This window comes from Oncorhynchus gorbuscha, linkage group LG09, assembly GCF_021184085.1.
Source record: "Oncorhynchus gorbuscha isolate QuinsamMale2020 ecotype Even-year linkage group LG09, OgorEven_v1.0, whole genome shotgun sequence".
Lineage (NCBI taxonomy): Eukaryota > Metazoa > Chordata > Actinopteri > Salmoniformes > Salmonidae > Oncorhynchus > Oncorhynchus gorbuscha.
In genome coordinates, this window is record NC_060181.1 from 67803043 (window position 1) to 67817351 (window position 14309).

The 14309-nt window shown below is 42.9% G+C and overlaps 1 protein-coding gene across 3 annotated transcripts in view; it reads left to right on the top strand.

Annotated features, from left to right (window-relative positions):
* Positions 1 to 14309, top strand: part of adcy5 (adenylate cyclase 5) — a 156003-nt gene that overhangs the window by 124117 nt on the left and 17577 nt on the right. The gene's annotated exons all lie outside the window — the stretch shown is intronic.

Below are 14309 nucleotides of genomic sequence, written 5' to 3' on the forward strand. Positions count from 1 at the left end.
GAAACTCACCTGAGGCGGATACACCTTTTATCTGTGTGTTTCCTGTCTGTGTAGACGTCAGTGAGCTGAGGTCTGACATTGAACAGAATGGTGAACGTACCGTCAGACCTCAGAGCACAACTACCACAGTACATAAAATAATATTATAATAGTCATTGAACAGATGCTTTTATCCCAATACACTTTTTTCCAAAACTGTCAGTATTGACAGTTACACATCTATTCATTATATCCATGTCTCTCCTCTCTTCTGAGACGACGATGGAAATCATTTGCATTCAGTAATGAATTCCCAGAAAGCTTCTGTATAGTCTCAAGGGTAGAGGGGGAGGCATGCTGGCAGCAAGCAGTGGCCCTTCACACTACAGTTCACCTCTCCAGAAAGTGTCTCTGGAGGACTACTCACTCTGTCACAATACAATACGTGGGCAACAAGGATGAACAAATACCATAACATTTAGTCAGTGAGGTCCCATCTGCAGCAGAATAACATTACCCAGAATCCCAGGGGGAATCATCTCTCTTACACAACAAAGACATACACCAAAGCACACACACATACACACGTACACAAATGCATACACATGCACAGAGGTACAAACACACAAACAGAAAAAAACCTATAGTGTGTGATGACTATTGAGTCCTCTTTCTCTTCCCCAAGGCCTCCCACTGTGCTAAAACAATGCTGCTATGGTGACTCACTGTCTGTTGTTTACCTCTCCTCCTCTCTCATTCCATCCCTTCCCCTCTCACCTCGTCTTCTTTTCTCTCCTCTCTTAACATTAACTCAAGGGCACTATGTCAATACAATAATGGTCTGAGTCTGGTTCCAGTCGTAGCACACCTGCCTACTATTGTCTTCACCCCAGAGTTTTTGGTGTGCAGATTAGTCAGATAATTATTTCTGGTTATCTTATTATCTCTTCCCTGCTGGATCTGAAATCAGTGTTTGAAATCAATGAATGAGCTCAGTGTGTGTGGGCGTAAGTAAGTCCTGTCTGATTTAATTATTGGCTAGCTGCAACAGGACAGCTGTATTGTGAGAGACAGTCTCTCTTTGGCAGATTAATACATACTACGTAGTTGTCTGTCTGTCTGTCTGTCTGTAGTCCTGTACTCTTACAGTTAGTTGATGGTCTGAACATGAACTAAGTAATATTTGTCTTGTCTCTCTCCCTATATCTCTATCTCTCCCTATATCTCTGTCCCTCTGTCTCTCTCCCTATATCTCTGTCCCTCTGTCTCTCTCCCTATATCTCTGTCCCTCTGTCTCTCTCCCTATATCTCTGTCCCTCTGTCTCTCTCCCTAGATCTCTGTCCCTCTCCCTATATCTCTGTCCCCCTGTCTCTCTCCCTATGTCTCTCTCTCCCTATATCTCCGTCTCTATCCCTCTGTCTCTCTCCCTATATCTCTGTCCCTCTGTCTCTCTCCCTATATCTCTGTCCCTCTGTCTCTCTCCCTATATCTCTGTCCCTCTGTCTCTCTCCCTATATCTCTCTCTCCCTATATCTCCGTCTCTATCCCTCTGTCTCTCTCCCTATATCTCTGTCCCTCTGTCTCTCTCCCTATATCTCTGTCCCTCTGTCTCTCTCCCTATATCTCTATCTCTCTCTATATCTCTGTCTCTGTCCCTCTCCCTATATCTCTGTCCCTCTGTCTCTCTCCCTATATCTCTGTCCCTCTGTCTCTCTCCCTATATCTCTGTCCCTCTGTCTCTCTCCCTATATCTCTGTCCCTCTTTCTCTCTCCCTATGTCTCTCTCTCCCTATATCTCCGTCTCTATCCCTCTGTCTCTCTCCCTATATCTCTGTCCCTCTGTCTCTCTCCCTATATCTCTGTCCCTCTGTCTCTCTCCCTATATCTCTCTCTCCCTATATCTCCGTCTCTATCCCTCTGTCTCTCTCCCTATATCTCTGTCCCTCTGTCTCTCTCCCTATATCTCTGTCCCTCTGTCTCTCTCCCTATATCTCTGTCCCTCTGTCTCTCTCCCTATATCTCCGTCTCTATCCCTCTGTCTCTCTCCCTATGTCTCTCTCTCCCTATATCTCCGTCTCTATCCCTCTGTCTCTCTCCCTATATCTCTGTCTCTCTCCCTATATCTCTGTCCCTCTGTCTCTCTCCCTATATCTCCGTCTCTATCCCTCTGTCTCTCTCCCTATGTCTCTCTCTCCCTATATCTCCGTCTCTATCCCTCTGTCTCTCTCCCTATATCTCCGTCTCTATCCCTCTGTCTCTCTCCCTATATCTCTGTCTCTCTCCCTATATCTCTGTCCCTCTGTCTCTCTCCCTATATCTGTCCCTCTGTCTCTCTCCCTATATCTCTGTCCCTGTCTCTCTCCCTATATCTCTGTCCCTCTGTCTCTCTCCCTATATCTCTGTCCCTCTGTCTCTCTCCCTATGTCTCTCTCTCCCTATATCTCCGTCTCTATCCCTCTGTCTCTCTCTCCTCATCCCCTTGCACCGCTTGTGAATCCCAGCAGCAGATATAAAGAAAGAGCAGAGATAAAGGGAGCAAGGAGAAAGGGAGCAAGGAGAAAGGGAGCAAGGAGAAAGGGAGCAAGGAGAAAGGGAGTAAGACAGATTGCATGAAAGAGGGGGAGAGAATGTGTGTGAGATGAAAGGAAAGGGATTCACAAAGTAATTCCCACTAGCCCCTGTCCTCCAACTTTCTGGCAGTGCAGGGCAGGCAGCGGAGTAGAGATTACTTATAATGACCTGTTGTCAACTGTGTTTCTTGCATACATTCCTACTTTGTCATTAATCACTGTTCTCCTATTCCATATAAAATACAGAGAATGCTGGTATTTGGGGATGTTCCCCCTCTCTGTTTGTAGAGTGTAGTTTTATCAGTGGAATTGCTTATGTTATAAAAGACATCCTAGAAATTCTGCTGGAAAGTCACATCCCCAAAGGAAGGGTTTCAGGGTATTTTCAGCTTAGTCCACAATTGTGGCAATTGAGGAGTATAGATTTTACCAAGATGTGACAAAGGCATAAAGTAATAGGTTTACTGGTCAGACAGAAGGGTGAATCGTAATTGATGTACATATGGGAGTGGATTTGTTGATATGGAAGTCTAGATGACTATCTCCTGGAGATGTGTTGATGTTTCTTGGAACTGTACAGCACATTTTCTCCTGTTGTTGCTGTCTTCATCCAATAGAGGGCAATGCAGTTCCGTGATTGATGTAGAAACTCTTAATTTCACCTAATGGGCTCCTATTTTGTGTCAAACTCAAGTTAGTTTGCAATTTTGTTATGTAAAAACTGCCGCACTGACATTTTCCAGCCCTAAAGCCAAGTTCGGTAATTTACCTGTCTAACATCAGCTCGCTTGCACAATATCTGAGGTGTGTCCTTAAAACAAGCGCAAAGTGACAATTTCACAACAGCGCTAATGAGAAGTTTTAAGACCCACAAAAAGCAGTTCTTAACGTTAATGCAGTTGATAATCGGGAAGGGATTTTGAGCGCGGAAGCTCAGACTATCCAGCCATGACACAAAGTGCCCATGGAAGAGTGATGTGCTTTTTGTGCTGGCGAATCTCATATTTAGAAACATAAAACACTAGAAGTTTCCTCCCAGCTCCTTTAATTTGATGATTAAAAACCAAGCATAGCCTGCCCTCCCTTTAATCAAGGCTGGTTTAGCAGTATCACATAAGTCTGTATTTTTATCCTGGCCATTAGCTAAGTAGCCTACAGATAAAGGGGTTTTAAATGGTCTACTAAGAGTGCTTTGAAATATATTTTTTTGCCTTCATGCTTTTTAATGATTCACAATTCACATACCTGCATACTTAATTTCACTTGTTCAAGTAGGCTATCCATCCTCATTTTCAAAGAGTGCCCCTCTTCCGATTACCAAAGACGTGCCCCTCCAAACTATTCATTCCTCCTATAATGCCATATCAGCTGCAGGTTTTGTTAACCTGCCTTGCACATAGGCAACGATACAATTGACATGAGCATAGTATTTTGTATAGACGTTTAATAGTTATGCGAACACACATTTAGGCCAACGTGTGCACACAGTGCCATGGATCGAGAGAATGGATTTATGTTGTCATGCTTCTGACCCCATCCTATTTAGAAATATTGTTGTTTTAAAAAACAGATGGTTTGTTTTCCGTTTTATATCAAGGTTACCATTACCCTAAGCCTAGGCTACTAAGACTTGTTCAACAGAAATGAGTCTTGTCTTATTTATCCTGGCTTGCAAAGTAGCCCATAAAAGGTGTTTAAATGGTCTATTTGTCAGAGTGCCTTGAATTGATAATATAATGTACATCCTGAAACATACACACATATGCCTACCTGCACACTTCGTTTAGCGCGTTCAAGTATCCATCCCCATCTCTCATCCGGTGGTCAAAGACACTCTCCTCAATTATTCAGTCCTATATAATGCAGAGAACTATTCTATATTTTGCTATATTGAGAACGTGTCTCACACATACAATACAAATTCCGTGAGCCTAGTATTTTCTATTTTAAGTGTGATGTGTAAAGACATGTAGTTCGGCTATAGCTCATTGAAGCCATTTACAACTATGTTTACTGCCAACACTCCAAACATAGGCTATTGAACACTGGATGTTTACTGCCAACACTCCAAACATAGGCTATTGAACACTGGATGTTTACTGCCAACACTCCAAACATAGGCTATTGAACACTGGATGTTTACTGCCAACACTCCAAACATAGGCTATTGAACACTGGATGTTTACTGCCAACACTCCAAACATAGGCTATTGAACACTGGATGTTTACTGCCAACACTCCAAACATAGGCTATTGAACACTGGATGTTTACTGCCAACACTCCAAACATAGGCTATTGAACACTGGATGTTTACTGCCAACACTCCAAACATAGGCTATTGAACACTGGATGTTTACTGCCAACACTCCAAACATATGTTTACTGGCTATTGAACACTGGATGTTTACTGCCAACACTCCAAACATAGGCTATTGAACACTGGATGTTTACTGCCAACACTCCAAACAGGCTATTGAACACTGGATGTTTACTGCCAACACTCCAAACATATTGAACACTGCTATTGAACACTGGATGTTTACTGCCAACACTCCAAACAGGCTATTGAACACTGGATGTTTACTGCCAACACTCCAAACATAGGCTATTGAACACTGGATGTTTACTGCCAACACTCCAAACAGGCTATTGAACACTGGATGTTTACTGCCAACACTCCAAACAGGCTATTGAACACTGGATGTTTACTGCCAACACTCCAAACAGGCTATTGAACACTGGATGTTTACTGCCAACACTCCAAACAGGCTATTGAACACTGGATGTTTACTGCCAACACTCCAAACAGGCTATTGAACACTGGATGTTTACTGCCAACACTCCAAACAGGCTATTGAACACTGGATGTTTACTGCCAACACTCCAAACAGGCTATTGAACACTGGATGTTTACTGCCAACACTCCAAACAGGCTATTGAACACTGGATGTTTACTGCCAACACTCCAAACAGGCTATTGAACACTGGATGTTTACTGCCAACACTCCAAACAGGCTATTGAACACTGGATGTTTACTGCCAACACTCCAAACATAGGCTATTGAACACTGGATGTTTACTGCCAACACTCCAAACATAGGCTATTGAACACTGGATGTTTACTGCCAACACTCCAAACAGGCTATTGAACACTGGATGTTTACTGCCAACACTCCAAACAGGCTATTGAACACTGGATGTTTACTGCCAACACTCCAAACAGGCTATTGAACACTGGATGTTTACTGCCAACAAACTCCAAACAAACAGGCTATTGAACACTGGATGTTTACTGCCAACACTCCAAACAGGCTATTGAACACTGGATGTTTACTGCCAACACTCCAAACATAGAACACTGGATGTTTACTAACACTTATTGAACACTGGATGTTTACTGCCAACACTCCAAACATAGGCTATTGAACACTGGATGTTTACTGCCAACACTCCAAACATAAACAGGCTATTGAACACTGGATGTTTACTGCCAACACTCCAAACATAGGCTATTGAACACTGGATGTTTACTGCCAACACTCCAAACAGGCTATTGAACACTGGATGTTTACTGCCAACACTCCAAACATATTGGCTATTGAACACTGGATGTTTACACTGCCAACACTCCAAACATAGGCTATTGAACACTGGATGTTTACTGCCAACACTCCAAACATAGGCTATTGAACACTGGATGTTTACTGCCAACACTCCAAACAGGCTATTGAACACTGGATGTTTACTGCCAACACTCCAAACAGGCTATTGAACACTGGATGTTTACTGCCAACACTCCAAACATAGGCTATTGAACACTGGATGTTTACTGCCAACACTCCAAACATAGGCTATTGAACACTGGATGTTTACTGCCAACACTCCAAACCTAAACACTGGATGTTTACAGGCTATTGAACACTGGATGTTTACTGCCAACACTCCAAACAGGCTATTGAACACTGGATGTTTACTGCCAACACTCCAAACATAGGCTATTGAACACTGGATGTTTACTAACACTTGAACACTGGATGTTTACTGCCAACACTCCAAACATAGGCTATTGAACACTGGATGTTTACTGCCAACACTCCAAACATAGGCTATTGAACACTGGATGTTTACTGCCAAACACTCACAAACACTAAACATAGGCTATTGAACACTGGATGTTTACTGCCAACACTCCAAACAGGCTATTGAACACTGGATGTTTACTGCAAACAACACTCCAAACAGGCTATTGAACACTGGATGTTTACTGCCAACACTCCAAACAGGCTATTGAACACTGGATGTTTACTGCCAACACTCCAAACAGGCTATTGAACACTGGATGTTTACTGCCAACACTCCAAACAAACACTGGATGTTTACTGCCAACACTAAACATTGAACACTGGATGTTTACTGCCAACACTCCAAACAGGCTATTGAACACTGGATGTTTACTGCCAACACTCCAAACAGGCTATTGAACACTGGATGTTTACTGCCAACACTCCAAACAGGCTATTGAACACTGGATGTTTACTGCCAACACTCCAAACATAGGCTATTGAACACTGGATGTTTACTGCCAACACTCCAAACAGGCTATTGAACACTGGATGTTTACTGCCAACATTGAACACTGGATGTTTACTCCAAACAGGCTATTGAACACTGGATGTTTACTGCCAACACTCCAAACATAGGCTATTGAACACTGGATGTTTACTGCCAACACTCCAAACATAGGCTATTGAACACTGGATGTTTACTGCCAACACTCCAATTGAACACTGGATGTTTACTGCCAACACTTATTGAACACTGGATGTTTACTGCCAACACTCCAAACAGGCTATTGAACACTGGATGTTTACTGCCAACACTCCAAACATAGGCTATTGAACACTGGATGTTTACTGCCAACACTCCAAACATATTGGCTATTGAACACTGGATGTTTACTGCCAACACTCCAAACAGGCTATTGAACACTGGATGTTTACTGCCAACACTCCAAACATAGGCTATTGAACACTGGATGTTTACTGCCAACACTCCAAACACTGGATGGCTATTGAACACTGGATGTTTACTGCCAACACTCCAAACATAGGCTATTGAACACTGGATGTTTACTGCCAACACTCCAAACAGGCTATTGAACACTGGATGTTTACTGCCAACACTCCAAACAGGCTATTGAACACTGGATGTTTACTGCCAACACTCCAAACAGGCTATTGAACACTGGATGTTTACTGCCAACACTCCAAACACTGGATGTTTACTGCTAAACAGGCTTGAACACTGGATGTTTACTGCCAACACTCCAAACAGGCTATTGAACACTGGATGTTTACTGCCAACACTCCAAACAGGCTATTGAACACTGGATGTTTACTGCCAACACTCCAAACATAGGCTATTGAACACTGGATGTTTACTGCCAACACTCCAAACATAGGCTATTGAACACTGGATGTTTACTGCCAACACTCCAAACAGGCTATTGAACACTGGATGTTTACTGCCAAACACTCCAAACAGGCTATTGCCAACACTGGATGTTTACTGCCAACACTCCAACACTGGATGTTTACTGCCAACACTCCAAACATAGGCTATTGAACACTGGATGTTTACTGCCAACACTCCAAACATAGGCTATTGAACACTGGATGTTTACTGCCAACACTCCAAACATAGGCTATTGAACACTGGATGTTTACTGCCAACACTCCAAACATAGGCTATTGAACACTGGATGTTTACTGCCAACACTCCAAACATAGGCTATTGAACACTGGATGTTTACTGCCAACACTCCAAACAGGCTATTGAACACTGGATGTTTACTGCCAACACTCCAAACAGGCTATTGAACACTGGATGTTTACTGCCAACACTCCAAACATAGGCTATTGAACACTGGATGTTTACTGCCAACACTCCAAACATAGGCTATTGAACACTGGATGTTTACTGCCAACACTCCAAACATAGGCTATTGAACACTGGATGTTTACTGCCAACACTCCAAACATAGGCTATTGAACACTGGATGTTTACTGCCAACACTCCAAACAGGCTATTGAACACTGGATGTTTACTGCCAACACTCCAAACATAGGCTATTGAACACTGGATGTTTACTGCCAACACTCCAAACAACACTCCAAACAGGCTATTGAACACTGGATGTTTACTGCCAACACTCCAAACATAGGCTATTGAACACTGGATGTTTACTGCCAACACTCCAAACAGGCTATTGAACACTGGATGTTTACTGCCAACACTCCAAACAGGCTATTGAACACTGGATGTTTACTGCCAACACTCCAAACAGGCTATTGAACACTGGATGTTTACTGCCAACACTCCAAACATAGGCTATTGAACACTGGATGTTTACTGCCAACACTCCAAACAGGCTATTGAACACTGGATGTTTACTGCCAACACTGGATGTTTACTGCCAACACTCCAAACAGGCTATTGAACACTGGATGTTTACTGCCAACACTCCAAACATAGGCTATTGAACACTGGATGTTTACTGCCAACACTCCAAACATAGGCTATTGAACACTGGATGTTTACTGCCAACACTCCAAACATAGGCTATTGAACACTGGATGTTTACTGCCAACACTCCAAACAGGCTATTGAACACTGGATGTTTACTGCCAACACTCCAAACAGGCTATTGAACACTGGATGTTTACTGCCAACACTCCAAACAGGCTATTGAACACTGGATGTTTACTGCCAACACTCCAAACAGGCTATTGAACACTGGATGTTTACTGCCAACACTCCAAACATAGGCTATTGAACACTGGATGTTTACTGCCAACACTCCAAACAGGCTATTGAACACTGGATGTTTACTGCCAACACTCCAAACAGGCTATTGAACACTGGATGTTTACTGCCAACACTCCAAACATAGGCTATTGAACACTGGATGTTTACTGCCAACACTCCAAACATAGGCTATTGAACACTGGATGTTTACTGCCAACACTCCAAACAGGCTATTGAACACTGGATGTTTACTGCCAACACTCCAAACAAACAACACTGGATGGCTATTGAACACTGGATGTTTACTGCCAACACTCCAAACATAGGCTATTGAACACTGGATGTTTACTGCCAACACTCCAAACATAGGCTATTGAACACTGGATGTTTACTGCCAACACTCCAAACAGGCTATTGAACACTGGATGTTTACTGCCAACACTCCAAACAGGCTATTGAACACTGGATGTTTGAACACTGGATGTTTACCCAACACTCCAAACAGGCTATTGAACACTGGATGTTTACTGCCAACACTCCAAACATTGAACACTGGCTATTGAACACTGGATGTTTACTGCCAACACTCCAAACAGGCTATTGAACACTGGATGTTTACTGCCAACACTCCAAACATAGGCTATTGAACACTGGATGTTTACTGCCAACACTCCAAACAGGCTATTGAACACTGGATGTTTACTGCCAACACTCCAAACAGGCTATTGAACACTGGATGTTTACTGCCAACACTCCAAACAGGCTATTGAACACTGGATGTTTACTGCCAACACTCCAAACATAGGCTATTGAACACTGGATGTTTACTGCCAACACTCCAAACAGGCTATTGAACACTGGATGTTTACTGCCAACACTCCAAACAGGCTATTGAACACTGGATGTTTACTGCCAACACTCCAAACAGGCTATTGAACACTGGATGTTTACTGCCAACACTCCAAACATAGGCTATTGAACACTGGATGTTTACTGCCAACACTCCAAACAGGCTATTGAACACTGGATGTTTACTGCCAACACTCCAAACAGGCTATTGAACACTGGATGTTTACTGCCAACACTCCAAACAGGCTATTGAACACTGGATGTTTACTGCCAACACTCCAAACATAAACAGGCTATTGAACACTGGATGTTTACTGCCAACACTCCAAACATAGGCTATTGAACACTGGATGTTTACTGCCAACACTCCAAACATAGGCTATTGAACACTGGATGTTTACTGCCAACACTCCAAACAGGCTATTGAACACTGGATGTTTACTGCCAACACTCCAAACAGGCTATTGAACACTGGATGTTTACTGCCAACACTCCAAACAGGCTATTGAACACTGGATGTTTACTGCCAACACTCCAAACATAGGCTATTGAACACTGGATGTTTACTGCCAACACTCCAAACATAGGCTATTGAACACTGGATGTTTACTGCCAACACTCCAAACAGGCTATTGAACACTGGATGTTTACTGCCAACACTCCAAACAGGCTATTGAACACTGGATGTTTACTGCCAACACTCCAAACAGGCTATTGAACACTGGATGTTTACTGCCAACACTCCAAACAGGCTATTGAACACTGGATGTTTACTGCCAACACTCCAAACATGGCTATTGAACACTGGATGTTTACTGCCAACACTCCAAACAGGCTATTGAACACTGGATGTTTACTGCCAACACTCCAAACAGGCTATTGAACACTGGATGTTTACTGCCAACACTCCAAACAGGCTATTGAACACTGGATGTTTACTGCCAACACTCCAAACAGGCTATTGAACACTGGATGTTTACTGCCAACACTCCAAACATAGGCTATTGAACACTGGATGTTTACTGCCAACACTCCAAACATAGGCTATTGAACACTGGATGTTTACTGCCAACACTCCAAACAGGCTATTGAACACTGGATGTTTACTGCCAACACTCCAAACAGGCTATTGAACACTGGATGTTTACTGCCAACACTCCAAACAGGCTATTGAACACTGGATGTTTACTGCCAACACTCCAAACATAGGCTATTGAACACTGGATGTTTACTGCCAACACTCCAAACAGGCTATTGAACACTGGATGTTTACTGCCAACACTGGATGTTTACTCCAAACAGGCTATTGAACACCGGATGTTTACTGCCAACACTCCAAACAGGCTATTGAACACTGGATGTTTACTGCCAACACTCCAAACAGGCTATTGAACACTGGATGTTTACTGCCAACACTCCAAACAGGCTATTGAACACTGGATGTTTACTGCCAACACTCCAAACAGGCTATTGAACACTGGATGTTTACTGCCAACACTCCAAACAGGCTATTGAACACTGGATGTTTACTGCCAACACTCCAAACATAGGCTATTGAACACTGGATGTTTACTGCCAACACTCCAAACAGGCTATTGAACACTGGATGTTTACTGCCAACACTCCAAACAGGCTATTGAACACTGGATGTTTACTGCCAACACTCCAAACATAGGCTATTGAACACTGGATGTTTACTGCCAACACTCCAAACAGGCTATTGAACACTGGATGTTTACTGCCAACACTCACAAACAGGCTATTGAACACTGGATGTTTACTGCCAACACTCCAAACAGGCTATTGAACACTGGATGTTTACTGCCAAACACTCCAAACATAAACAGGCTATTGAACACTGGATGTTTACTGCCAACACTCCAAACAGGCTATTGAACACTGGATGTTTACTGCCAACACTCCAAACATAGGCTATTGAACACTGGATGTTTACTGCCAACACTCCAAACATAGGCTATTGAACACTGGATGTTTACTGCCAACACTCCAAACATAGGCTATTGAACACTGGATGTTTACTGCCAACACTCCAAACAGGCTATTGAACACTGGATGTTTACTGCCAACACTCCAAACAGGCTATTGAACACTGGATGTTTACTGCCAACACTCCAAACAGGCTATTGAACACTGGATGTTTACTGCCAACACTCCAAACATAGGCTATTGAACACTGGATGTTTACTGCCAACACTCCAAACATAGGCTATTGAACACTGGATGTTTACTGCCAACACTCCAAACAGGCTATTGAACACTGGATGTTTACTGCCAACACTCCAAACAGGCTATTGAACACTGGATGTTTACTGCCAACACTCCAAACAGGCTATTGAACACTGGATGTTTACTGCCAACACTCCAAACATAGGCTATTGAACACTGGATGTTTACTGCCAACACTCCAAACAGGCTATTGAACACTGGATGTTTACTGCCAACACTCCAAACAGGCTATTGAACACTGGATGTTTACTGCCAACACTCCAAACAGGCTATTGAACACTGGATGTTTACTGCCAACACTCCAAACAGGCTATTGAACACTGGATGTTTACTGCCAACACTCCAAACATAGGCTATTGAACACTGGATGTTTACTGCCAACACTCCAAACATAGGCTATTGAACACTGGATGTTTACTGCCAACACTCCAAACAGGCTATTGAACACTGGATGTTTACTGCCAACACTCCAAACAGGCTATTGAACACTGGATGTTTACTGCCAACACTCCAAACAGGCTATTGAACACTGGATGTTTACTGCCAACACTCCAAACATAGGCTATTGAACACTGGATGTTTACTGCCAACACTCCAAACAGGCTATTGAACACTGGATGTTTACTGCCAACACTCCAAACAGGCTATTGAACACTGGATGTTTACTGCCAACACTCCAAACAGGCTATTGAACACTGGATGTTTACTGCCAACACTCCAAACAGGCTATTGAACACTGGATGTTTACTGCCAACACTCCAAACAGGCTATTGAACACTGGATGTTTACTGCCAACACTCCAAACAGGCTATTGAACACTGGATGTTTACTGCCAACACTCCAAACAGGCTATTGAACACTGGATGTTTACTGCCAACACTCCAAACATAGGCTATTGAACACTGGATGTTTACTGCCAACACTCCAAACAGGCTATTGAACACTGGATGTTTACTGCCAACACTCCAAACAGGCTATTGAACACTGGATGTTTACTGCCAACACTCCAAACATAGGCTATTGAACACTGGATGTTTACTGCCAACACTCCAAACAGGCTATTGAACACTGGATGTTTACTGCCAACACTCCAAACAGGCTATTGAACACTGGATGTTTACTGCCAACACTCCAAACAGGCTATTGAACACTGGATGTTTACTGCCAACACTCCAAACATAGGCTATTGAACACTGGATGTTTACTGCCAACACTCCAAACAGACTATTGAACACTGGATGTTTACTGCCAACACTCCAAACAGGCTATTGAACACTGGATGTTTACTGCCAACACTCCAAACAGGCTATTGAACACTGGATGTTTACTGCCAACACTCCAAACAGGCTATTGAACACTGGATGTTTACTGCCAACACTCCAAACATAGGCTATTGAACACTGGATGTTTACTGCCAACACTCCAAACATAGGCTATTGAACACTGGATGTTTACTGCCAACACTCCAAACATAGGCTATTGAACACTGGATGTTTACTGCCAACACTCCAAACATAGGCTATTGAACACTGGATGTTTACTGCCAACACTCCAAACAGGCTATTGAACACTGGATGTTTACTGCCAACACTCCAAACATAGGCTATTGAACACTGGATGTTTACTGCCAACACTCCAAACAGGCTATTGAACACTGGATGTTTACTGCCAACACTCCAAACATAGGCTATTGAACACTGGATGTTTACTGCCAACACTCCAAACATAGGCTATTGAACACTGGATGTTTACTGCCAACACTCCAAACATAGGCTATTGAACACTGGATGTTTACTGCCAACACTCCAAACAGGCTATTGAACACTGGATGTTTACTGCCAACACTCCAAACATA